The 24,397-nt window shown below is 42.4% G+C and overlaps 2 pseudogenes across 2 annotated transcripts; both read right to left on the reverse strand.

The window, feature by feature from the left end:
- Positions 1-1,612: 1,612 nt before the first annotated feature.
- On the reverse strand, positions 1,613-6,090 carry LOC311624796 (elongation factor 1-alpha 1-like; annotated as a pseudogene). Its single transcript has 4 exons — positions 6,015-6,090; positions 2,442-3,373; positions 1,936-2,300; positions 1,613-1,669 (listed from the first exon to the last, which is right to left on the reverse strand). The product of its transcript is annotated as an elongation factor 1-alpha 1-like (transcript).
- A 4,975-nt stretch (positions 6,091-11,065) lies between these two features.
- On the reverse strand, positions 11,066-11,623 carry LOC311624119 (ras-related protein Rab-2B-like; annotated as a pseudogene). The gene has a single exon. The product of its transcript is annotated as a ras-related protein Rab-2B-like (transcript).
- Between the last annotated feature and the right edge of the window lie 12,774 nt (positions 11,624-24,397).

Genomic DNA, 24,397 nt, shown 5'->3' on the forward strand with positions numbered 1-24,397 from the left:
AAGAATATATTTGCCACCAGGTTTCAAGTTCTTCTAAGATATTTAAAAGCAGCTGTAGCCTGTGGGATTTGTTTTGAGATAATCTTTTTAGTTAATACCCAAGCTATTCTCCATTTATAATGAAGGCTTTTGTCTATCTTGGGGGAGATGTACTCTTCCTTCTCTCACTTTCCTTTTCTCAGTTATGCTTCTGGAGACTGCCTGCATCATGGGTTCTGGAAAATAAGGAATTTTCAGCAGCAAAGAATCTGAAGCTATTAGGTAGCAGTATAGCATCCAATGATTCTAAAAACACCATGATATGATCTGTCCTAACTTTGGACACATTATTGCACTTACAGGAAAGTTAGTGCTGCTATTTTCTCCTACCAATTAAAACAGACTCATTCCTGATGGGTAGATCTTGTGGTCAATCATTTATTTCAATTTAAATCCACCCTAAAGAGAGAAATCTTTTCAAAGAATTTCCTTTGTCCATCTCAGCCACCCACGATTATCATCACTAGAAATCACATCAGTGCTGAAATCTTGTTTTCAAACATTTTACCTCTCTGACAACTATTTACCCTCCTGGCTCACTTGTTGGAAATTCTCCCATTTCCAGAATCCTATTACTTCATCAAGACTTCTCATAGCTTTTCGCTATCATTACTTTTCTTCCTTCCCTCAGTAGGTTTATCATTATAATCTCTGTATTAGTCAGCCTTTGCTGCAGTAATAAATCTCAGTAGCTTACACAACAAAGTTTACTTCTTTTTTTTAATTTTTCTTTATTGATTAAGGTATTACATATGTGTCCTATCCTTCCCTTGTCCCCTCATCTCCCCACTCATGCCCTCCCCCCTCCCCCCGCTCATGCCCACATCCCCCCCTCCTTCCCTCTGGGTATCTGTGTCCATTGGTTAGGCTTATATGCACGCATACAAGTCCTTTGGTTGATCTCTCAAAGCTTACTTCTTACCAATAGTTTTGCTGGCTTAAAAAAAAAACAACAACACATGGACTTTAATATTACAAATTTTTGGCCTTTAATAACTAGCGTACATATAAACAAAACTACTCCTTGCTCACCTGTCCTAACCAACGAAGTATGGCACCCACAGACCCCCTTCCATAGCTTCTTACATCACTATGTAATCAGATGACTCCTCCCCTTAAAACACGGTGAAAAAAAAAGTTTTCACCCAGAGGAATGCTAACCAGAAATATTAAATTCTAAAGTTTCAGCAGATGCAACACCAGAAATAGGTTATGGACCACTCTTACTTAAGTCTTTACCTAAATAATATAATAGAAAGTTACAATGTTGGTGAAAAGAACACACAGGCTTCCCATTGAACTTTGTTTTAATGGGTTTCAGTGTTCTGTGACAGCTTTCGGTCAAGTTGTTTTTATTAAAAAATACTCATTTAAAAAACTAACTTAAAAAGTGCCACACAGAATACCCCAGATGGTCTACCAAACATTCTCCTTTCGTTCTGAAGGTTTTTACAGCGCATTGTAATCATTAACCAGTCATTTACTATTAAACTTCAATGGCCACTTGAGACAGTTCTGAGATCGTTCTTCCACCACTGACTAAGACGCGGGTGGCAAGTATTGGGGATAATATTCATTTGGCCTTCTGAGCTTTCTGGGCAGACTGGTGACTGCCAGCTCCAGCTGCCTCCTTGTCCATTGTTTAAAAATATATATATATATATATATATATATATATATATATATATATATATATATATATATTACTGATTTTTTTTTTTACAGAGAGGAAGGGAGAGGGATAGAGAGTTAGAAACATCGATGAGAGAGTAACATCGATCAGCTGCCTCCTGCATAGCCCCCACTGGAGATGTACCTGCAACCAAGGTACATACCCTTGACCAGAATCGAACCTGGGGCACTTAAGTCCACAGGCCAACGCTCTATCCACTGAACCAAACTGGTTAGGGCTCCACTGTTTTGATGGCACCTGTGTGTCTGTCTCATGTCACAAACAGCCAAACAGCCCAGAGGAGGACAGTCAGAGAAGCTCCCAACACACATGGGTTTGCCAGGAACCGTATCAATGATGGCAGCAAGTTTGCGGGCAATGTGAGCTGTGTGACAGTTCAGCACAGGTGCATGTCCGGCACTGATCTGGCTTGGATGGTTCAGGGTAATCACCTGAGCTGTGAAACCAGCTGCCTCCATTTCTGGATCATTTTTGCTGTCACCAGCCACATTGCCATGACAAACATCATTGACAGACACATTTTTTTTTTTAATATATTTTTGAGAGGGAATCATTGATTGGCTGCCTCCTGCACAGCCCCTACTGGGGATTGAGCCCACAACTCAAGCATGTGCCCTTGACCGAAATCGAACCTGGGACCCTTTAGTCTGCAAGCGATGCCCTATCCAGCTAGCCAAATCAGCTAGGGCGACAGACACACTCCTGACACTGAAGCCCACATTGTCCCCAGGAAGAGCCTCACTCAAGGCTTCGTGGTACATTCTAACAGACTTCACTTAGTTGTAATGTTGACTGAAGCCAAGATGACCACCATGCCAGGTTTGAGAACACCAGACTCCACTCAGCCTACAGGGACAGAACCAATGCCTCCAATTTTGTAGACATCCTGGAGGGGCGACACAGGGGCTTGTCATTTGGATGAGCTGGTGGCAGGATGCAATCCAGAGCTCCAAGCAGCCTGGTTCCACAGGCATTGCCATCATTATGGGGGACTTTCCACCCCTTGAAACAAAGCATGCTAGCACTTGGGTCCAGCCTGTTGTCGCCATTCCAACCAGAAATTGGCACAAATGCTTCTGTGTTAGAGTTGTAGCTAATTTTCTTTATGTAGGTGCTGACTTCTTTAACAATCTCCTTGTATCTCTTCTGGCTTTAGGGTAGCTCAGTGTTAACACCAACAATCAGCTGTTTCACACACAGTTTGTAAACCAGAAGGGCATGTATGCTCACGGGTCTTCCCATTCTTGGAGATGCCTGCTTCAAGTTCACCAGCATCAGCAGCCACAATCAGGACAGCAGTCAGCCTGAGATGTGCTTATAAGAAACCATGTTTCTGATAAAGTCTCTGTGTCCTGGGGCATCAATGATGGTCAATAATACTTTCTAGTCTCAAATTTCCACAGGGAGATATCAATGGAGCTACCACCCTCACGTTCAGCTTTCGGTTTTATCCAAGACGCAGGCATACAGTCCTTGACAAAGCCTTTCCCATCTCTGCAGCCTCCTTGCCAAACATTTCAATGGTTCTTTTGTCGATCCCATCACATTTGTAGATCAGATGGCCAATAGTGGTAGATTTGCTGGAATCTACGTGTCCAACTATGATGATGTTGATCTGAGTCTTTTTCTTTCCTACTCTGGCTTAGATTTAGGGGTACTTTTCATGACACCTGTACTCTGGTGGCAAACCTTTGTGAAAAAGCTCCACCGATTTGTTTTGTCACACCTGGGTTTTAGGCTCCAGTGTCTCTTGTTCTAAGACTAGGTGAAGGAGTAATGGCTGTCCAGGAACGTTCTTTCCATGGCACATAGTGGGAGCATCAGAAGGGAGTGAAAACATGCAATATCTTTTAAGGCCTCAGCTTGGAACTGGCACAGTCACTTCTGCTTGCCCATTGGTCAAAGCAAGTCACATAGTCAAGCCCAATGAGTCAGGGAACTGTTTTTCATTCCCTGGGATGCAAATATTTGTTCGACAATAATAAATCGACCACACCTCCTTCAGTCAATTCCCTAGCCCCTCTCCCTTTGTAGAATCAATCCTGCATGAACACAAGTATTTGTCTTCTTTGTGTAAACCTGAGCAGCAGAACATTGGTTTGAGGAAAATTGTGCAACTGAACTGACTGATTTCTCCACAAATGAATTACCTTAAGCCTTACCGGACACTAACCATGCCATGTCTAAACTTTTCCCTATTTACTTATTTAATATCTTATTGTGGTAAAATATGCATAATGTAAAACGTAATCTTCTTAACCATTTATAAGTGTATAGTTCAGTAGCGTGAAGTACATTCCCATTGTTGTGCAACCAATCTCCACAACTTGTTCATCTAGCAAAGTTGAAACTCTGGGTCCATTAAACAGTAATTCCCCATTCCCCACTTCCCCCAGCCCTTGACAACTGCCATTCTACCTTCTGTTTCTATGAATCTGACTACTCAGATAAGTGAAATTATATTGTATTTGTCTTTTTATGACTGGCTTATTTCACTTAGCATCATGTCCTCAAGGTTCATCCATAGTGGAACATGTGTCAGAATTTCCTTCTTTTTTAAGACTGAATAATATTCTATTGTATGTATATACCACCTTCTCTTTATCCTTTCATCCATCAATGGACACTTGGTTGGAGATTGCTTATACCTTTTGACTATTGTGAGTAATATTGCTATGAATATAGATGTATAAATAACTTTGAGATCATGCTTTCATTTCTCTTTGGTATATACCCAAAAGTGGAATTTCTATATCACATTGTAATTCTCTGTTTAATTCTTTGAGCAAACTTTATGCTGTTTCCATAGTACTTTAAGTATTTCCCACAGTTTTATACTCTCAACAACAGGGCAGCCAAACTTTTTATATTTCTCTGGAAAGCCTACTTTGGCCTTTCCACCAATGATGATGTCATACTGTATCTTTCTTCTTCAAAACTTCCTTCACTTTTACTTTTAGGTTCAGCTGCTGACTTTGCCTCATTTCACTGAGAAAATAGAAGCCATCAGGTCCAAACATATTTATCCTCCTTGCCTCAGACAACATTCCTTCATTTTCACCATCTTCCCATTCTGTTTCCTGTTTGTTACAACCAAAGAGGCATACCTGCTGCTAGTCACAGCTAATCCCTTCATCTGATTCTACCCTCATGCTCAATTCAGGGATTCATCACCTCATTCATTTTTCCAGTTCCTTTCCTATCATCCTTACTGGACTGAGTGTTTTCTATCTTTAAAAAAATTCTCTCTTGAGGCCTGGCCAGATAGCTCAGTTGGTTAGAGCATCACCAGTCAGAGCACATACAAGAATCCACCAGTGAATGTATAAATAAGTGGAACAACTAGTCTCTCTCTCTCTCTCTCTCTCTCTCTCTCTCAATCTCTCTCTCTCTCTCTCTCTCTCTCTCTCTCTCTCTCTCTCTCTCTCTCTCTCTCATCAATTATATATGTAAAAAACCAGCCCATAAAAAACAAAAAACAAAAAACAAACAAACAAAAAACCCACACACACCAAAAACAAACAAACAAACAAACAAACAAACAAAACGCTCTCCCTTTAAGAAGTTCACATCATCTATGCGGTATTCTTGCCAAAAATGTTTAACCTGAATCCAATCATGAGGAAACAATCAGACACATCCAGGATGTGGGACATGCTACGTGACAACTGGCCCGAACTCTTCTAGCTGTCAGTGCCATGAAAGACAAAAATAAGTAAAAATAAAAATACAGAGGCTGTTTTAGATTAAGGAGAATACAGAGACATGACAACCAAATGGAATGTATGAATATCAATTGGATCCAACACCAGGAAAACAGAAAGCAGCTAGAGAGGATGTTTCTGGACTGTTGGGGAAATGTGAATATGGTCTGTTTATGAGGTAATGTTATTGCTTTGATATTGCATTTCTTCAGGTGGGATATGGCATTGAGGTTATGTAGGGGAATGGCCTTGTTCTTAGGGAAAGCATGATGAGTATTTAGGAATATCTACAACTTATTTTTTAGTGATTCACCCCACAATGAATATATATAGGTGTGAATGGGGAAGTAAGTGTGGCAGGGTTAACAAATGGCGACTAAAGAAAGGTAAACGGTGAAGAGAAATACATTCCTCTTTCAACTTTCTGCAGGTTTGAAACTTTTCAAAAGAAAAAGTTGATCAGAAAAGAAAAAGAATCTTCCCTTGATTCATATCTGCCTGTAGCTAGCTATTCCCAGTTTATGAGCCATTCTCAGCTCAATGATTGAGCCATTCACACACAATGCTTCCGCCCTCACTTCCCTTCATCCCTCGATCCATTCCTGCAGGCTTCTGGCCCTGAAACTGCTCTTGCTGGGTCCTGATGGCCTCCATGCCGGCAACTCCCAGACCAGCAGTCCACCCAGCTGGTCACTCCCTGTTCTCCAGATACTCCCGTCTCTCAGCCTCAGAGACACCTTCTGGTTGCCCTTACAATGGCCTCTTCTTTTTTATCTTCTTTGCTTGCTTCTTTGCTCTCTCCAACCTCTAAATTTTGGGTTCCTCAGATCTCAGCCTTTCTTCTTTAAAGCTCTCCTCAGGTGACTGTATCTATTCCTATAGAGTTAAAAGCTGAATTTGTTCTAATGATGTCCAAATGTACACCTCCAGCCTGGATGTTGTCCACATTTGATGACTTCACATCTGTCCTTAAATATTTCACATATATTTCAAGTTTAACTTTTAATTATTTGTTCATTAATTGAGCAAATATGGAGTGTCCACTATGTACTAGGCAACTGTCCTAAACAGTGGGGACATGGAGAACAAGCCTGTTATGGCTGTGCCATTCCAGTTGTGAAAGACAGCAAATATAAAAGAATGTGGTGATCATACAGGCTATAAAGAGAATACATTTTAAAAAAAAGGGGATATGTTAGAGACTGTTTGGGTGGATCTATACCTATTTTTGGGTGACCAGAGAAGACCTCTTTTCTAAAATGAACTGGAGCTCAGGATGAGAAGTGGGGGCCAACAAGAGAAGATTTAGAGATGGGGAGTTGAGGTGGAGGGGACAGCTAGCTGCCCTCAGGTGGGAATGTGCTTGGCATGCTCCAGACCTACGGTGCATCCCCAGAACTCAGAACCTTGATCCCCTCTCTCTCTGGTTCATAGTTTTGAATTCCAGGGCAGTTAAGACATGCTGATTAACTCTATCTGAAAAACCTTCACTTGACCTTGAATTCCTATTTTAGAATCTTCTTCAGAATAGGAACTGCTCTCTGGCTGGGATGGAATACACTTTGATTCTTGTATTGGCAAAGGGTCAGCCTGTTAGGTCAGAATCTCACCAGTCCTTTCACCCTCCACCATGTGCAAAGCCCAAGTAGTCATCCTGAAATCTTCTTGAAGGGGGAAGGTTTCCGTCCTCCACGGCTCCCTCCCAGCCCACTCTTGCCCTCTGTAGCCGCCATTTATTCCTGGAGACTGGAGAGTAAGTGTCTCCTAGCAAAGTGGAAAAGGTGACCTGACTCTGTTTTATAATCTTTCCTGGGTAAGATTTGCAGCCAATGATAATAAAAGCCCACCTCCCTTAGGGATAGATCCCATTAGGCCTTTGCTAATGAGGCAAAAATCCATCTTTTCCTAAATGAAGGGTGTGTGTGTGTGTGTGAAACCACTCCTTAAATAAATTTGAAACATACTTAACATTTAATCTTTTTGAGTGAGCAATGCATTCATATTTTCCTAAAATTTAGAACATTAAAAAAGTATACGAGACCGGTTTGGCTCAATGGATAGAGTGTCGGCTTGGGGACTAAAGGGTCCCGGGTTCGATTCCGGTCAAGGGCATGTACCTGGTTGTGGACATATCCCCAGTAGGGGGTGTGCAAGAGGCAGCTGATCAATGACACTCTCTCATCGATGTTTCTAACTCTCTATCTCTCTCCCTTCCTCTCTGTACAAAATCAATAAAATATATTTAAAAAAAAAAAGTACAGCAAAAAATGTTCCCCCTCACCCCTGACCCTAACCTTCCATTTCCTGTCCTCCTCCATCCCCTGCCCTGCAAATGGATAACTACTATCATCAGTTTCTTATGTATCTTGTCTGAGGACCCACTTGGAATCCCTGAATTGGAACAAGAAGATTATTTTAAGCTAAAGATGTTTGAGATTCAATAGATACAGAAAAAAAGCCTTCTTGGAGTTTCTCTTATCCAACTCAAATCAGAAACCTCGGAGAAATGAGGACTGCTATGAATTCCCTCTTCAGGACAGCTTCTACTACCAGGACAGAGAGAGAGCACCTGCATGAACAAACATTATTGCAGACTTTCTTATCTCTGGTTTATTCTCCTGAAAATCCATTTGTCTTTTCTAAAGAAATCTTTTTGTTCTTCCCATGGAAGCCCTTTTTCCTCCCTTTCTCTTTCTCTTTCTCCTACTAAGTATCTATAATAATAAAAGCATAATATGCTAATTAGGCCAGACAGCCGAACGACCCTCCGGACGTCCTTGCAGACAACCTCCTGGATAAAGCCAGGCCTGCCAGGGCTGAGGCAAGCCATGCGGCTGGGAGGGCTGAGCCCCTTGCACCAAAGTTGTGCATCGGGCCTCTAGAATAAATATAAAAGGCCCAAATTCCAATGTAGTCATCACTGGGCACTCCCACACGTATGCTTAAATAGGTTCCGACTTCCTTCTTGCTGATCTGTCTTTTGTTTAGTCTGCAAGCCTCCACCTTCTGAACCTAAGAGGACAGAAAGCTGTTCCTTCCTGACACTTGCAAAGACTTTTATATATACTGTGAAAGCAAATATATTCTTCTCACCCTACTTATACATACAGCGCTTATTTATTTATTATTTATTTAAACACATGTGATTTCACTCTATAAAATTGTTACTCATCTTGCTTTTTTTTTCACTTGAAAATATATCTTGGAAACCTTCCAATATCTGTACATAAAGAGCATCCTCATTATTGTTTTTTTGTGTTTTTTTTTTTTTAAATGTGTCTTTATAGATTTCAGAAGAGAGGAAGGGAGAGGGGGAGATAGATAGAAACATCAATGATGAGAGAGAATCATTGATCAGCTGCCTCCTGTATGCCTACAGGGGACCAAGCCCAAATCCCAGGTATGTACCCTGACCGGGAATTGAACTGTTCCTTCTTGTTCATGGGTTGATACTCAACCACTGAGCCACACCAGCTGGACTTCTTTGGGCTTTGAGTATAATGTTAGTGGAGAGTAGGGGATATGCCAAGGCATAGAAGTGGAAGCAAATATGCCTTGTCCAGTAAGTAAGCAGAATAGCTTGATTCTTATTCTTTTTTGTTGTTTGTTATTATTATTTTTTTAAATACTTAAACATTTTTTTGCTATTTTAAAAAGTAACTTTATTGAGGTATAATTTACATACAATAAACTTCATTTATACATTTTAAGCATCAGTTTGATGACTTTTGAGGAATGTACACACCTAAACGAGAGCTAGCACCCATCCATTACCAGAGGATCCTTAGTCCTTCTTTGCAGTCCCCTCAATTTCAGGCAACCACTGTACTGCCTTCTGTCACTGTAAATTTGCTACCTTTGTTTAAAAATGTTATATAAATGGAATCATGTGATAGATACTCTTTTGTATCTAGCTTGCTTTACTCCCTACAGTGATTTAAAAAGAAATGATTTAGAGAGGAAGAGAGATAGAGAGACAGAGATAGAAATGTTCATTTGTTATTACAACTATTTATGTATTCATTGGTTGATTCTTGTATGTACCTTGACTGGGGATCAAATCTCAAATCCTTAAGGTATCAGGATGATGTTCTAATCTTTTATTTTTGGATACATGTATATAATTAATAATGAAGCAATTCACCACCACCAAAAAAAAATTAGAAAAATTCATGAGACTTCAGTGCTGTGGAATAGTATGGGAAAACAAGACAAAAAGATACAGCAACTGACCCAGAAAGCTGAATGAAGAGGGAAGCAAAGGCAAATTTGGCTAGGATAGTATTATGTGCTCTTGAAAAGGAGAATGGCTGCAGAAATAACCACTTATTTGACTGCTTAGAAGCAGGCAGCCTTACTATATGCTGCATGGAAGGGAAGCAAAGAGCTAAGAAGGGAAAGAGAGGAGAGGGAGAAGAGTGGAATATGGAATCCAGGGTAAGCAGATGGAAGAGATTGAGGAAGAGTTACAAAGAGATGACTCCAAGGCCTTTTGTTTCCTCTGAACTCTAAAATAGACCTGTTCTGAATCTTCAAGTATGTCAGTTAAATTCAACGATCACAGAAATAGGCACTGAGAAGGAGCGGTGGAGAGAGTGCTTCACAAAGTACAGTGAGGACGTGGTCCCTGCTCGCAAGGAGCTTACATCCTATGTGGGGAGAGATTCCACGCACAAAACAACCGTGAAACATATTTACAAAGCAACAGAAATACAAATAAGTATACATAGGAATAAGTAGCATATGAAAGCTAAGGGGTACTGTGTCAGTAGTTGCTTAGAAGTCCCTAGTTCAGACAAAGAAGACTTTCTGAAGGAAAAAGTCTTGGACTTTGTGTATAATGTTAGTGGAGAGTAGGATATATGCCAAGGCATAGAAGTGGAAGCAAATATGCCTTGTCCAGTAAGTAAGCAGAATAGCTTGATTAGAGTAAGAAGTCTCAAAGGGTCTCATTAAGGAATATGATGAAATAGTAGGTGTCTATTTGGTGAGAGAGACTGCAATGTTGGGTCTGGTCCCTAAAACAAACAAATAAACAAACAAAGGAAGATGTTTTCTTTAGATAGTAAGTGGCCATAGGTCCAGGAGCAAATCCACTGCTCTCAAATTTTTGTAGTTCCTCTAAGACTAGTAATAAGATGGTAGAGAAGTATTCAGCATTCTTCAGCAGTTCAAGAACTCTTGCAGCCTTCTGCAAGAACTCTTATGAAGGGACAGGTGGAAAAACTCAATGAAATTCAAAGACTGAGGGTCTATCACCCAAAGGCTAGCCAGATCCCAGGAATCTCAAGTGCTCAAGCAGAATGTCCCAGACCCCTGTTACTGATTCCTGGTGAGGAGCAGATTATGTATACTTCTAAAGTAATTTATTTTTTTTTAATTGCCATGACAATCAACTTTAATACTAACATTTTGTAAGTTAAAATGGGAGTATAAGAAGAGTCCTAATCTATAAGGAATGCTCACATTCCTGAAGAAGGCACAGGTCAGTAAGGGCCCCCCGTCTTTAAATGGAAAGGCAAAACATCACACCTCGAAAGGAGGCTTTTCTCAGCCAAAGTCAATAAGACCTCTTTAAGCCTATTGAGCTGACGCTGTTCCAGGAAGGAAAAGAGTCCAGGCCAGATATTCAGCAGCAGCCAGAGTTGGACTCTGTGTCAACTGAGTTCCGCTGGGAGGCGATGGGTGCCACTGATGTGGAAACACACTGTTGAGGACAGATCTTGATGCCATTTGCCTCATTGTGGACATGAAATAAACCTTGCTGAGTCTGCCTGTATGTTTCTTTGGCTGTGTTAATGAAGGCCTCTTCAACATGGCAGGCTGTTTTGGCTGACGTTTCCATGAATAAAAGTCCACGCTCCTGAACAAAGGCCGCTCCGTCTTCTTTCTTCACATCCCTGTGGGACTCAGAGTCACTCTTATTCCCATTCAGCATGATAACCATGTTGGGACTAGGGTGCTGCTGGGCATCCTCTAACATGAGGTCAGGTGGTCGAAGGTTTCACGCCTTGTAATGTCTTACACCGGCAGTGTTCCAGCTGCTCCCCTGTAGTAGGAACGGGTGATAGAATGGAAGGATTCTTGCCCAGCCGTATCCCGGATTTGCAGTTTGATTTGTTTCCCATCAATGTTGACCATATGGGCCCCAAACTCCACACCTCTGGGGAGGTTGTGGACAGACTGGGACTGCTTGTCTAAAAACTGCAGGAGAAGACATGACTTCCCCACACCTGAAAGAGGACGCACATTCTAGCCTTCACATGGCCGGGGAGCAGTCCGGGTCACTCTAGTCTTTAAAAACATTTTTAAAAAATTGATTTCAGAGAGAAAGGGAGAAGGAGAGAGAGATAGAAACATCAATAATGGGAATCATTGATCGGCTGTCTCCTCCAGGCCCCACACGGGGGGTAGAGCCCGAAACCTGGGCATATGCCCTGACCAGGAATCAAATCATGATCTTCCAGTTTATAGGTCAATGCTCAACCGTTGAGCCATGCCAACTGGGCAATGCTCTAACTTTTGAGAGTCATCCATGCTGTCATCTTTCAGTAATTTCATCGTTTTTGTTATAACCCCTTTCTACGGCTATACTAAATTTTGTTTATCCATGCCCTAGCTGATGGATATTTGAATTGTTTTCAGTTTTTAAAAATTGTGAATGAAGGTGCTATGCATCTTTGTGTACAAATATTTTTTTTCTTAAGGTAACTTATGCATTTTTGATAACTTAGCATTTTAATGAAGACATTCACAAACACTTGAGCAACCAGATTACATACAGTTGGTGATCATTAGCTGTTTTCACCTGTGGCTATTGATATTTCTGTATAAGTCCTTTTGTGGGCATTTAAAAAATCGCTTTTTGATTAACACCTAAGAGTAGAATTAATGGGTCCTATGGTAGGTATATTCTTTAGGTCCCCAAGTGGTGGTACTATTTTCAATTCCCGCCAATAAGATATAAGAGTTCCAGTTTCTCTCCATCCTAGCCGACACTTGGTATTGGAAATCTTCCCAATTTTAGCTGTTCGAGAAGATATCTTGCTGTGGTTTTATTTTGCATTTCTCTGATGACTAATAATGTAGAGCATCTTTTCATGTGCTTGTCGGCCATTTCTACAGTGTTGTGAGGCATCTACTCATGTCTTTTGCTCATCCCCCCTCCCCACATTGAGTTGTTTGCCTTTCTATTAATGAGTTATCCAAGCTCTTTTTTTTTAATTTTTATTTTATTTTATTGATTTTGTACAGAGAGGAAGGGAGAGAGATAGAGAGTTAGAAACATCGATGAGAGAGAGTCATCGATCAGTTGCCTCTTGCACACCCCCTACTGGGGATATGCCCGCAACCAAGGTACATGCCCTTGACCGGAATCGAACCTGGGACCCTCAGTCCCCAAGCCGACGCTCTATCCATTGAGCCAAACTGGTCTCGGCTATCCAAGCTCTTTATCTATTTGGAATGCAAGTCCTCTTTCAGATACATGTGCTGTCAATAGTTACTCTCAGGCTGTAGTTTGACTTTTCAGAGCAGGAAGTTTTAATCCTGACAAAGTCTGAGTTTTTCCCATAGCGTGCTGACCTCCCAGGCCCCACTCTCCTCTGAGGTCCCCCTCGACTCACTTCAATCTCTTTCTTTCCTGCTTTGCAGATCAGCTTGTCCAGCTCCTTTCTCCAATCGTTTACAAAATCCTTCTCAGTGCTCAATTGAGAGAGTGAGAGAGAAAAAAAATAGAGGGGAAGAGAGAGAGAGAGAGAGAGAGAGAGAGAGAGAGAGAGAGAGAGAGAGAGGAAATGAATGACAACCATCCTTGGAAAAAATATCTTTCTACCCTTCTCTCTCCTTGTTCTCTCTCTTCCTCTTCCATGCCCTGCACATAATCTCCCCGGGCTCCTCTGTAATTTGCTCTGCTTCTCATTTATTTTGGACCAACGAGAATAAAATCAGGCCTTTTCCCAAACTGAAGCTTTCATACAAAGTGTTCTGCCTGAAACTTCTCCAGATCCAATAGTGTCAGAAAAAACCCTCAGGGATGGGCACCTAGGAAGTAAAGCCGGTAACACCAGGAACCTCCAATTGCAGCTTGATCGGATGAAAAGAGGCTTATACAGGTTATGTGAGGAGCAAACTGCATTTCTTCTCCTGGAACATTCTCACCTGTGTGCTCCTCCTGCCAGATTAGATCATGAAAATCTATTGAAGCCTTATTAACCCTCCTCATCTGCATCAGAGTCACTCACCTGCGTAGCTTTTTAAATTTTTAAAACTTAATTTATCTGTTTCACCACTATTTTTTTTCTTAAAATTTTTATTGAGTTTATTTACTTTAGACAGGAAGAGAGAGATAGAAACACCAATGATGAGAGAGAATCATTGATCGGCTGCCTTCTGTATGCCCCGCACTGGGGAGCGAGCCCACAACCCAGGCATATACCCTGACTGGGAATTAAACTGGTGACCTCCAGGTTCATAGGTTGATGTTCAACCACTCAGCCATGCTGGCTGGGCCTGGGTAGCTTTTATTATCACCTCTTTCCCTCCTGCACCAGAGTTGGCTCTATCCATGACAGTAGTGGTTCTCAAAGTGTCCTCTGCATCACCCAGGCAGCTGTTAGAAATGCAAATTTCTAACTGTAGCAGTGGGTCTCACACTTGAGTGTGCATCCAAATCACTGGGAGCGTTTGTGAGAACAATTAGAGCAGAGGTTTCTGGAGCAGCTCCAAAATCCAGTAGTCTGGGACGAGCCTGAGAATTTGCATTTCTAGTTCTTATTCCAGGGACACACTTTGAGAACCACTGTACTAGTGGTTCTGATTCTGTTGGTCTGGGGTCAGGGAGGTCTGGACAGCCTATTATTTTAGAAACCTCTCATGGTTCTGATGTGCAGCCAGACTTGAGAGCTCCTGGGGCATGGGCTGCGGTACAACACTGCTAGAGCTACACAATTTTAGTGGAGTAAACAGCGTTTTAAATACAGAACCTTCTGAAAGGGTTGTTTCCCTTGTCTAGTTGTCCTTACATGTCAACCCTGCACCTCCAGTGTGCTCAGGGCCCCACAGGTTTTCACTAAGGACCTGCAAAGCTTTGAATGTGCCTCTAAGCAGGGCTGTGCTGGCCTGGCTATTGTAACTTGGCCCCAGGTGCTGTTGCAGGGTAAGAGGAGCTAGTCCTTTGAGAGCTCTGGGCAGGGCCACAGCTCACTTGGGTGGAAAGAGCCATGTTTTTTTTTTTTTTTTTTTTTTTTTTTTTTACACTTATTGCTGGTAGGTAGTAAATATCAAAACTATTGCCAAGGGCCTCAAGACTCGGACTACATTGGAGGCTGTTCTATGATGATTGTGTTCATTGCATTACATGCAAGCCTTTGCTATTCAGCCATGCTTCTCTCAAGTGTGGTCACCCAGACTTTTGTACCCTTTTACTGAGGCATAATTTACATACAGTAAAATGCACACATCCTAAGCAGACAGTTCAGTGAATTTTTACCTATGTATGCACCATGTCTCCACCACACAGATGAGCACAGAGGACATTTCCATGATCCAGTAAGTTCCTTGGAGTCCTATTTTGGTCAATTCTCACCTCCCACTGTTGATCTGTATTGACACAGATGAGCTTTGTCTCTTCTTGAACTTCATATGAATATCGTCACATAGGATGCATTTTTGTGTGTGTGTGTTTGGTTTCTTTTTTTAACATTGTTTTTGAGATTTATCCATATTATTGTGTATAAGAGCAGTCCATTCATTTTCCTTTTGTGCTATACACAATATAGTTACCCATTCTTCTATTGATGGACATTTGAGCTGGATTCAGATTTTGGCTATTATCAATTCAGCTGCAGTGTCCATTTTTGTATATGCCCTTTGCTGTGTAAAAATTCATTTCTTTTTTAAAAAAATGTATTTATTGGATTTATTTATTTATTTATTTATTTATTTATTTAGAGAGAGAGAGAGAGAGAGAGAGTAAGGGAGAAGTAGAAAGAGAGAGAAACATCGGTAAGAGAGAAGCATCCATCAGCTGCCTCCTGCAGGTCCCCTTCTGGAACCTGGGCATGTGCCCTCACTAGGAATTGAACTAGTGACCTCTTGGTGCATGGAACAATGCTCAATGAACTGTGCCAGGGCAACACTCATTTCTTTTTTCTTTTTTAAAAAAATATATTTTATTGATTTTTTACAGAGAGGAAGTGAGAGGGAGAGAGAATTAGAAATATCTGTGAGAGAGAAACATCAATGAGCTGCCTCTTGCACACCTCCCACTGGGGATGTACCCGTAACCAAGGTACATGCCCTTGACAAGAATTGAACCTGGGACCCTTCAGTCTGCAGGCTGACACTCTATCCACTGAGCCAAACCGGTTAGGCCCTAACCATTGGGGCAACACTCATTTCTTTTGAGCATATACTGGGAGTGGAAATGCTCAGTCATATGTTTACATTTAACTTTATTTTTTTATTTTAAAAAATATTTTATTGATTTGTTTACAGAGAGAAAGAGAGAGGGATAGAGAGTTAGAAACATCAATGAGAGAATCATCGATCAGCTGCCTCTTGCACACCCCTACTGCGGATGTGCCCGCAACCAAGGTACATGCCCTTGACCGGAATCGAACCTGGGATCTTTCAGTCTGCAGGCGGATGCTTTATCCACTGAGCCAAACCGGTTTCGGCTGTTTACGTTTAACTTTAGAAGAAATTGCCAAACAGTTCTCTGAAGTACTTATACTGTGCACACCCATTAATAGTATACGAGGGTTCTGGTTGCTTCACAGCCTCACTCAACCTTGCTATTTTTAGAAGTTTTATTTTAGCTCTACTAGAGAGTATGTAGCCATAATACATTGTAGTTTTAATTTTTCTGTAACCATTGATACTTAGCATCTTCTCATGATTCCTGGCCATGATTCCTGGACATTCCTTTATGTAAAGTGCCTGTCCAAGTTATTTGTCTATATTTTCTAGTGGGTATCTGAGACCTTTTAATTGAAAGTGTTATGAAATAGTGGCTTACTTATTGAGAGGGATTGAGAGGGTCTCAAGTGGGTTTGTGAAAAAGAGAATGAATGAGATAAGGGCCCTTCTTACTGAGTCTGTTCCTCTGAAACTTACTGATCTCTTTCTCCCCAGGACCTAGAAGAGGGACATGCACAAGACTGGAACCCAGTAAAAGCTCATCAGATATGGGGACCATCCTTCGTTTTTTGTGTGGGAGGGGTGATGGGCTGTGGTGGACCTTGCAATCAATGACATCTGTCACTCTCTACTCTTCTGCTGGGGGCTAATTCCAGCAGGTCATAAATGCAAGAAGTTCACCAAAAGGTTGTTGAACCTTGAGGCTTTAGCAGGGCTGAAGATACATATTATTGCCTGCTGCCTGACAGCTGAGGGCATTTCCCCAAACCTGAAAATCTATGTTATTACCTGTTGCTGGCCAAACAGCTGAGCAGTCAAAGGCAGTTCCCTCAACCTGATACTTTACTGCTTACCAAACTTTACCTTTAATATGTGTATTTGCTTTGCTTTAGGGAAAAATGTGCAAATAAAAAAACCTCAGGCCCGGAGATTCAGGAGAACTTAGTTACTAAAGCTAAGCTCCATCTGGCTCCTCCATGTATTCCAAATTTATATTTCATGTCTAGTCTCTTTATTAATTTACTCACAGTCCTTCTCCAGATTCCTAAACGCTTCTAGATGCAGGATAACACCCTGGCACTCTTCCATCCCTCTGAAGCTACACCAGACCTTGGGTACCCAGTGCTGGACATGGGCTCATAAGCAGCCTTAGACTACCAGATAGCTAATACAGCCCTGATTCAAACTTATTGATTAGCCTGCTTGGGTCCCATAAATACCCTCTCCAGAAATTGGGGTTCTCCACAATCCCCTGGGATTGCATCACTATTTATGCTTCAATTAAAAATGTTTTTTTTAAATCCTCACTTGAGGATATTTTTTCCATTGACTTTTAGAGAGAGTGGAATTTTTCCCGTTGATTTTTTAGAGAGAGTGGAAAAGAGAGGGAAAGACAGTGAAATATCGATGTGAGAGAAAAACATGGATTGGTTGCCTCCTGTGGCTGCAGAGAAGCCTGCAACTGAGGTACGTGCCCTTGACCAGAATCAACCCAGGGACATGCAGGCAGACGCGCTGTCCACTGAACCAAACTGGCCAGGGCTATGCTTCAATTTCTTTAAAGTCAAGATGCATCAATGGCACAGGTTTTCTAGCATCTAGACCCAGGATTCCCAGAAGAGTCCTCTGAGACCACAGCCAGGTATTTGTTGTTGACCATTTGCTCTGCCCACGATGATTTCCAGATTGGGGATTAGTGTGGGATGCATTGTGTTCTTTTGTATGCAGGACTCTGATAAGCACCCTCCATCTCATCTCCTTTGCCACCTGGCTCGCAAGCAGAGCAATCAGTGTTTGTGAACTGAATGGAGAAATGAATGATTTAGGGTCTGACTCAGCTCCCAATCAGACAAGCCATTCCTGCTACCTTGGGCCAAAGGAAAAAACAAACTGCCTTTTCATGTTTTTCCAGAGACTCAGAAATGTAGATGTCTTCCTGTTCTTGATGACTTCATCGAGTCCTAACATCCCTTGATTATTGAACATTGTTGTGGCCACTAAATTGTTTGAAACAGTAAATCCCATTTCTGCATTGACATCATAATAAAAGATGTGTTCAATTAGTAAAAACATGTTAATAGAATAAAATGCTCAGTTATGCAGTTCTGGAATCCCCAGAATCAATCAATCATTTAGGTAGCTAACATTTATTATGTATCTCTTTGGTGCCAGGCATTGGGTGGGGTGTATAATATCGGAGATTTCAGTCTGGGGTGAAAGACTTTTCTGACTTAGTTTCTTCTGACACTTCATTCCTTATCCTCTCCTGGTGTGTGATTTTTCCCGTACTTGTGGATCCTCTGTCACCCACTGATGGCTGTTGGATCCCAGTCTCTGGCTAGTTTCCAGTGTCTGATTGTGCTAGGTTGTAATTCCATGTGCTGACAGTAGGCGTCTCCCTTTTAACACCCGATATACTCCCATAGCTGAAAATGTTGTTTTATGGGTGACAAATAACAGTGTAAAGGTAAATTTTGTGAACTTAACGTTTTATTTATTTATTTATTTATTTACTTATTTTAAAATCTTTTTAAAAAATATATTTTATCTATTTTCCACAGAGAGGAAGGGAGAGGGATAGAGAGCTAGAAACGTCGATGAGAAACATCGACCAGCTGCCTCCTGCACATCCCCTACTGGGGATGTGCCTGCAACCAATGTACATGCCCTTGACCAGAATCGAACCTGGGACCTTCCAGTCCGCAGACCGACGCTCTATCCACTGAGCCAAACCGGTTTCGGCAATTTACTTATTTTTAAATCTTTATTGTTGAAAGTATTACATAGGTTCTCCTTTTCCCATCAGTTTTTTAAAGGGAGAGTGGAATTGAGAGGGAAAGACAGAGGGAAACATTAATGTGAAAAAAAACGCATGGATTTGTTGCCTCCTGCCCGAGCCCTGACTAGGCCCCGGGCTGGGGAGGAGCCCACAACCAAGGTAAGTGTCCTTGATTGGACCTGGGACCCTTTGGTCCGCAGGTCGATGTTCTATCATCTACTGAGCCAAACCGGCTAGGGCATTATTATTATTTTTTTTTTAATTAAGTTTGAATGAAGAGTGACCTTGGGTAGTCAGGATATGTACATTTTTTGGACTAGTGCAATCTAACAGAACTTTTGACAATCTGAGTTGTCCAATGCCGGTAACCAAGAACCACATTTCACCAATGAGCTCTTGATATGTGTCTAGTGCAAGTGAGAAACTAAATTCTACATTTTATTTAATTTTAATTAACTTAAATTTAAATAGCCATATGTGCCCAGTGGTCATTGTATCAGGTAGCACAGATTTAGAACCATTTTTGTTTCTATTATTTCAGCAAAGAAAACACAAGAAAAGCAATGTAAGGACACAGCAGCTGCCAGGAAGTCCCTCCTCACCAATGGACGGTTGATGATTCCACTTCAGGTTGGTTTATGTCAGACTGTGGAGCCAGAAGATTTCAGAGTCAATTGTGGCCTTGCCACTTTATAGTCGCTGTGGTCTTGGGCATGTGAGCTCACTTCTCTAAGCCTCATTTTTTTCATCTGTAAATTGGGGACAATAACATCCATCTCAAGACTATGGTGAGGAGTGAGTGAGATACAGCCCTCGGGACAGCGCCAGCACACAGTCAGCGCTCAACCAACAGCGCCGCTGCCCCTGTTGGTGATGACACTGCAGGACAGACCACCCAGAGCCGAGCTGGTCTCCTGCTCCGTGTCTCTCCTGGGGCTAAGACAGGCTGAGGACACAGTCCGAGGTCAAGAACATCAAGCAAATGGATTAGCCAGGAGTCACCTGGGAGTCAGGCTACTGTTTCAACTTCATTCCCCCAGAGGTCAAAACCAAAAGGGCTTACCAGGGACTGAACTGTGCCCTGGGAAGGCGGGGTCTTCACCCCCACTGGTGTTCTTTGGGTGGTTAATCCCTGCATGGCTTCTGCCTCCCTCTCCAGATCCTGACCACGATGAGTGCTGGTAAAACACAGGCCCGCTGGAACTCCCATTCTGGGTCCAGCAGACTAGCTGCCTCCACCTGTCTGGGTTATGTTAACCATCTTCTATTAGAGGTTTTTTTTTTTTTTTTTTTGTTTTTGTTTTTGTTTTTGTTTTTGTTATATTAATGAGGGTTCTCCTCACCTGCACCCATCCCACCATCCACAGTCCTAAACACGTGAGGCCATAGCATGTGACTGTGTGTGGGATTGTTCGGATTTCCCTTGAAGCAGTGTCTCCCAAACACTCCTGTGGGCACAGACCACCTGGAAATCTTGTTATCTGCAGATTCTGACACAGGAGGCCTGGAGATGCGGTGCTGAGAGTCTGCATTTTCTCAAGTGACGCTGGTGTTACTGTCCCAGCACTACATTACGTGGCAAGATTGTCTCAATCGGCGGTTCTCAAAGTATGGTCCCGAGACCAGCAGCATCAGCACCCCCTAACTGCTACTTGTTCGAAGTGCACGCTCTTGGGCCCCATCCCAGACCACCTGAGTCAGAGACGCAGTGGGACCCAGCAGCCTGTGTGTTATCAACCTCACCCGTCACCCGATGCCAGCGAAAGCCTGAGAACTGTTCTATGTGCCTGCTTCTTGAACTTGGGCTGGTCCTTGGAATCACTTGTTTCCAGGTGATCATTTTTCTTTATTTTAAAAATATGTTTTTGATTGTTCCTTTTATTTTTTATTAAAAAAAATCAAAATCATGGAGGTGTAATTTCCAGCTGCTTGAGTCCTAACTCAAGCTTCAGGTTTGATGGGGTGGGGAGGTAGTTGGGGCATCAATGTTTTTAAGTCTCCCTGGATGGGAGACTGCACACACACACACACACACACACACACGCACGCACGCACGCACGCACACACACGTTATTGATTTCAGAGAGGAAGGGAGAGGAAGGGAAAGAGAGAGAGACAGAAGCATCAATAATGAGAGCGAATCATTGATTGGCTGCTTCCTGCACACCCCACACTGGGGTTCAAGCCTGCAATCCTGGCATGTGCTCTGATCGGGAATTAAACTGTGACCTCCTGGCTCATAGGTTGACTCTCAATCACTGAGACATGCATCAACTTTTTAAAGTCATGGCAACTGAGTAGAATTATCTGGAAAGCTTTAAAAAGCCCTGATGCCTGGGTCCCACCCCCAGGGATTCTGATCTAGGGAGTTTCCCAAGTTTTGGAGCTTTCAAGGTCCCCTGAGGCTGAGAACCATTGCCTAAATGATGGGGATCAGGGGGCGCTGGGGGGGGGGGGTGAAATGAGGGGGAATTCCTGCTTTCAAGCTGGATTTAGGAGGTGTTCTTGTCTTTATTAGAGAAAGGGGTTCTTAGATCACCCCAGATGGGAACTGGAAGGGTCAGCAGCAACTGGAGTTGTAGGAGGGAGATGTCTAGTCACAGAGTGAAACCTGCCTGAGGAAAGGGCACCCCTGAGGGCTGAGATGCCTGTGGAGCCTGAGGTTTATGGGATATTTGTTCCTTTTAACTTTTTAATTTAACACAATTTCAGGCTTATGTTTGCAAGAATAGAACACAGATTTTTTTTTTTTCACTCTTCGCCAGATTCCTCTCTTTCTCTCTCTGTGTATTTTTTTCTGAATAAAGTGAGAATAAGTTGCAGATATGATGCCCTTTACCCCTCAAAGATTCAGTTGTACAATTCCTAAAAATATAAAAGACATTCTCTTATATAACCACAGTGCGATCACGTAACTCAGAAACCTGTATCAGTTCAATACAGTTAGCTAATCCTCAGACCTTATTCAGATTCAGTTTTCACCAACTGTCCCCATCGTGTTTTTTATAGCAAAACAGCATCTCGGATCATAGGTTACATTTAGTGATCCTGTTTCTACTCTCCTCCAGGCTGAAACCGGTCCTTGAGCTCTCTTTGTCTTTTAGGACTGGCATTTTTGAAGAGCATGGGCCACGGAATTCTATAGAATGTCTCAGATCAGGTCTGTCTGATGTTTCTTCACGATTAGACCCAGGCTGTGCATTTTTGGCAAGAAGGCTATGAAAGGAGTGTTGTGTTCAACTCAGAGCATCATATAATGAGATCATGAGGTCGATTTCTTGGTTTGGGAGACTTTAAAATAAATTTGCATGATCAATACTTCCAGTGTGAAGGAGCATCAAGAAGCCTTTGAGAGACTGGGGAGGTCTGCACCAACACTGGCAATTAGCTCAGAGCCCTGAAGGACAGCAGCAGAGGCTCCAAGGCAGAGGGGAGAACAGAGGAGCATAGCTGAGAGCTGACGGTCAGGGTGAGCTGAGGCTGTGAAAAATGCTGAAGGCAACCACGCGTGCTTTTGAATTGCTTACTTAAAAAGCACTAATTTGTTATTCTGTCAATTAAAAATAGAATGTGCCTATGGTAGAAAATACAAAAAGGATAAAGGAGAAAATACAAAAAGGATAAAGGAGAAAATAGCCCTAAGTCCCACAACCAGCAACGATGGCTAATATTTTGGCACAATCCCTCCCAGCTTCCAGAAAGGGCATTGAAAGTGGTACTGGAGCATCATGAAACATACTCAGGAAGAACTAAGTCTTCTCTGCTGGGGAAGGTGATGTCACGCCGGTGGAGGCCGGCGAGAGAGGGTGGCCTGTGTGCCCACTCACTCAGTGAAGATGGCATCTGTAACCCGGGCAGGAGACCGCTAAGCCCGGAGGAGGCAGAGCATGTATTCCAGAGCCCAGAGCACTGCCCTGGTCTTCCAACCCTCAGGCTGGTTCCGAAAGACTGGAGCTGGCAAATAGTTCACTGATTTGTAGACATAAAAGGGGGGTGGGGTGGGAGGGAGATTGTGTGGGGACTCCTAACTTGAGACTAGGCTGTGTGCACTCCTGATTCAGACTGGGGAGGCCCACAGGGCAGGGGCAGGCAGGGAGCATATGGTACCCAAAATACCCTTCACAACGGTCTGTCCAGGTGGGTGTTTCTCATTCCTGTTTTACAGATAAGAAAACTGAGACTCAAAGGGAAATGATGAGGAAGATGCCACCAGTGCCTCCCCCAGTGCCCTCAGCCGCCCCAGAGAGTCCCAGTCTGTGCTCATGGCTTCCTGCATCTCCTCACAGGGTGGCCTCTGGCTTTGGAATGTGGGGAATTAACACCCCAAAAGAGTCACTTTCAAGGAGGGAACTGATGGTGAATACCCTCAGTTTGCTCTTTAACGAGACAAATTATTTTAAAAGTATGTTTTTACTGATTTTTACAGCGACACATGATTTTACCATCTTAATCATTTTCTAATTTGTAGTTAACATAGTGTTAACTACATGCATATCTAGAACCTTTTCATCTTAGAAAAATTGAACTCCTATACCCATTGAACCTCTCCTCTCCCCCCACCCCCGCTCCCCACCGCCAGCCCTGGAAACCACCATTCTGCTTTCTGTTTCTATGAGTCTGACAGCTTTAAGTGGAGTCATGCAGTATTTGTCCTCTTATGTCTGGCTTATTTCACTTAATATAATGTCCTCAAGGTGCAACTATGTTGCAGCATATGACAAAATTTCCTTATTTCTTAGGCTAAAAATATTTTCCACTGTACATATATGCTACATCTTTTTAAAAAAAAATATATATATTTTATTGATTTTTTACAGAAAGGAAGAGAGAGGGATAGAGCGTTAGAAACATCGATGAGAGAGAATCATCAATCAGCTGCCTCCTGCACACCCCCCACTGAGGATGTGCCTGCAACCAAGGTACATGCCCTTGACCGGAATTGAACCTGGAACCTTTCAGTCCGCAGGCCGACGCTCTATCCACTGAACCAAACCGGTTTCGGTCATATATGCTACATCTTTATCCTGCAAAGGTTGCCTCCACCTTTTGGCTCTTGTGAAAAATGCTATGAACATGGGTGTGCAGATACCTCTTTGAGATCCCATTTTTAATTATTTTGAATCTATACCTAGAAATGGGATTGCTGGATCATATGGTAATTCTATTTAAAAAAATTTGAGGAGTATTCATACTGTTTTCCACAGTGGCCACACCATTTTACTGACGAGACAATTTTGAATTTTACTCATTCTTTCAGAGGGTCCCCAGAGGGACTGGTCATTGTGGTAACATATTCACAAATGCTTTCTTACTATTGGCTACCTTCTCTTCTCTGTCTCATCTCTCCGCTCTCCTACCTGTGTTTCCTGAAATAACCCCCCAAATAATCGACATGTTATCATGTCTTTGTCACAAGGTCTGCTTCTGGCCAGAACCTCAACTAAGGCCCGTCATGTGCTTCAGGTTACACAGTTAATAAGTGGTTTGTCTGAACATTTATTGCTGTACTAGAGGCCCGATGCCCAAAATTTGTGCAAGAGT

This window comes from Pipistrellus hanaki (assembly GCF_964339955.1).
Source record: "Pipistrellus hanaki genome assembly, chromosome: 6".
NCBI lineage: Eukaryota > Metazoa > Chordata > Mammalia > Chiroptera > Vespertilionidae > Pipistrellus > Pipistrellus hanaki.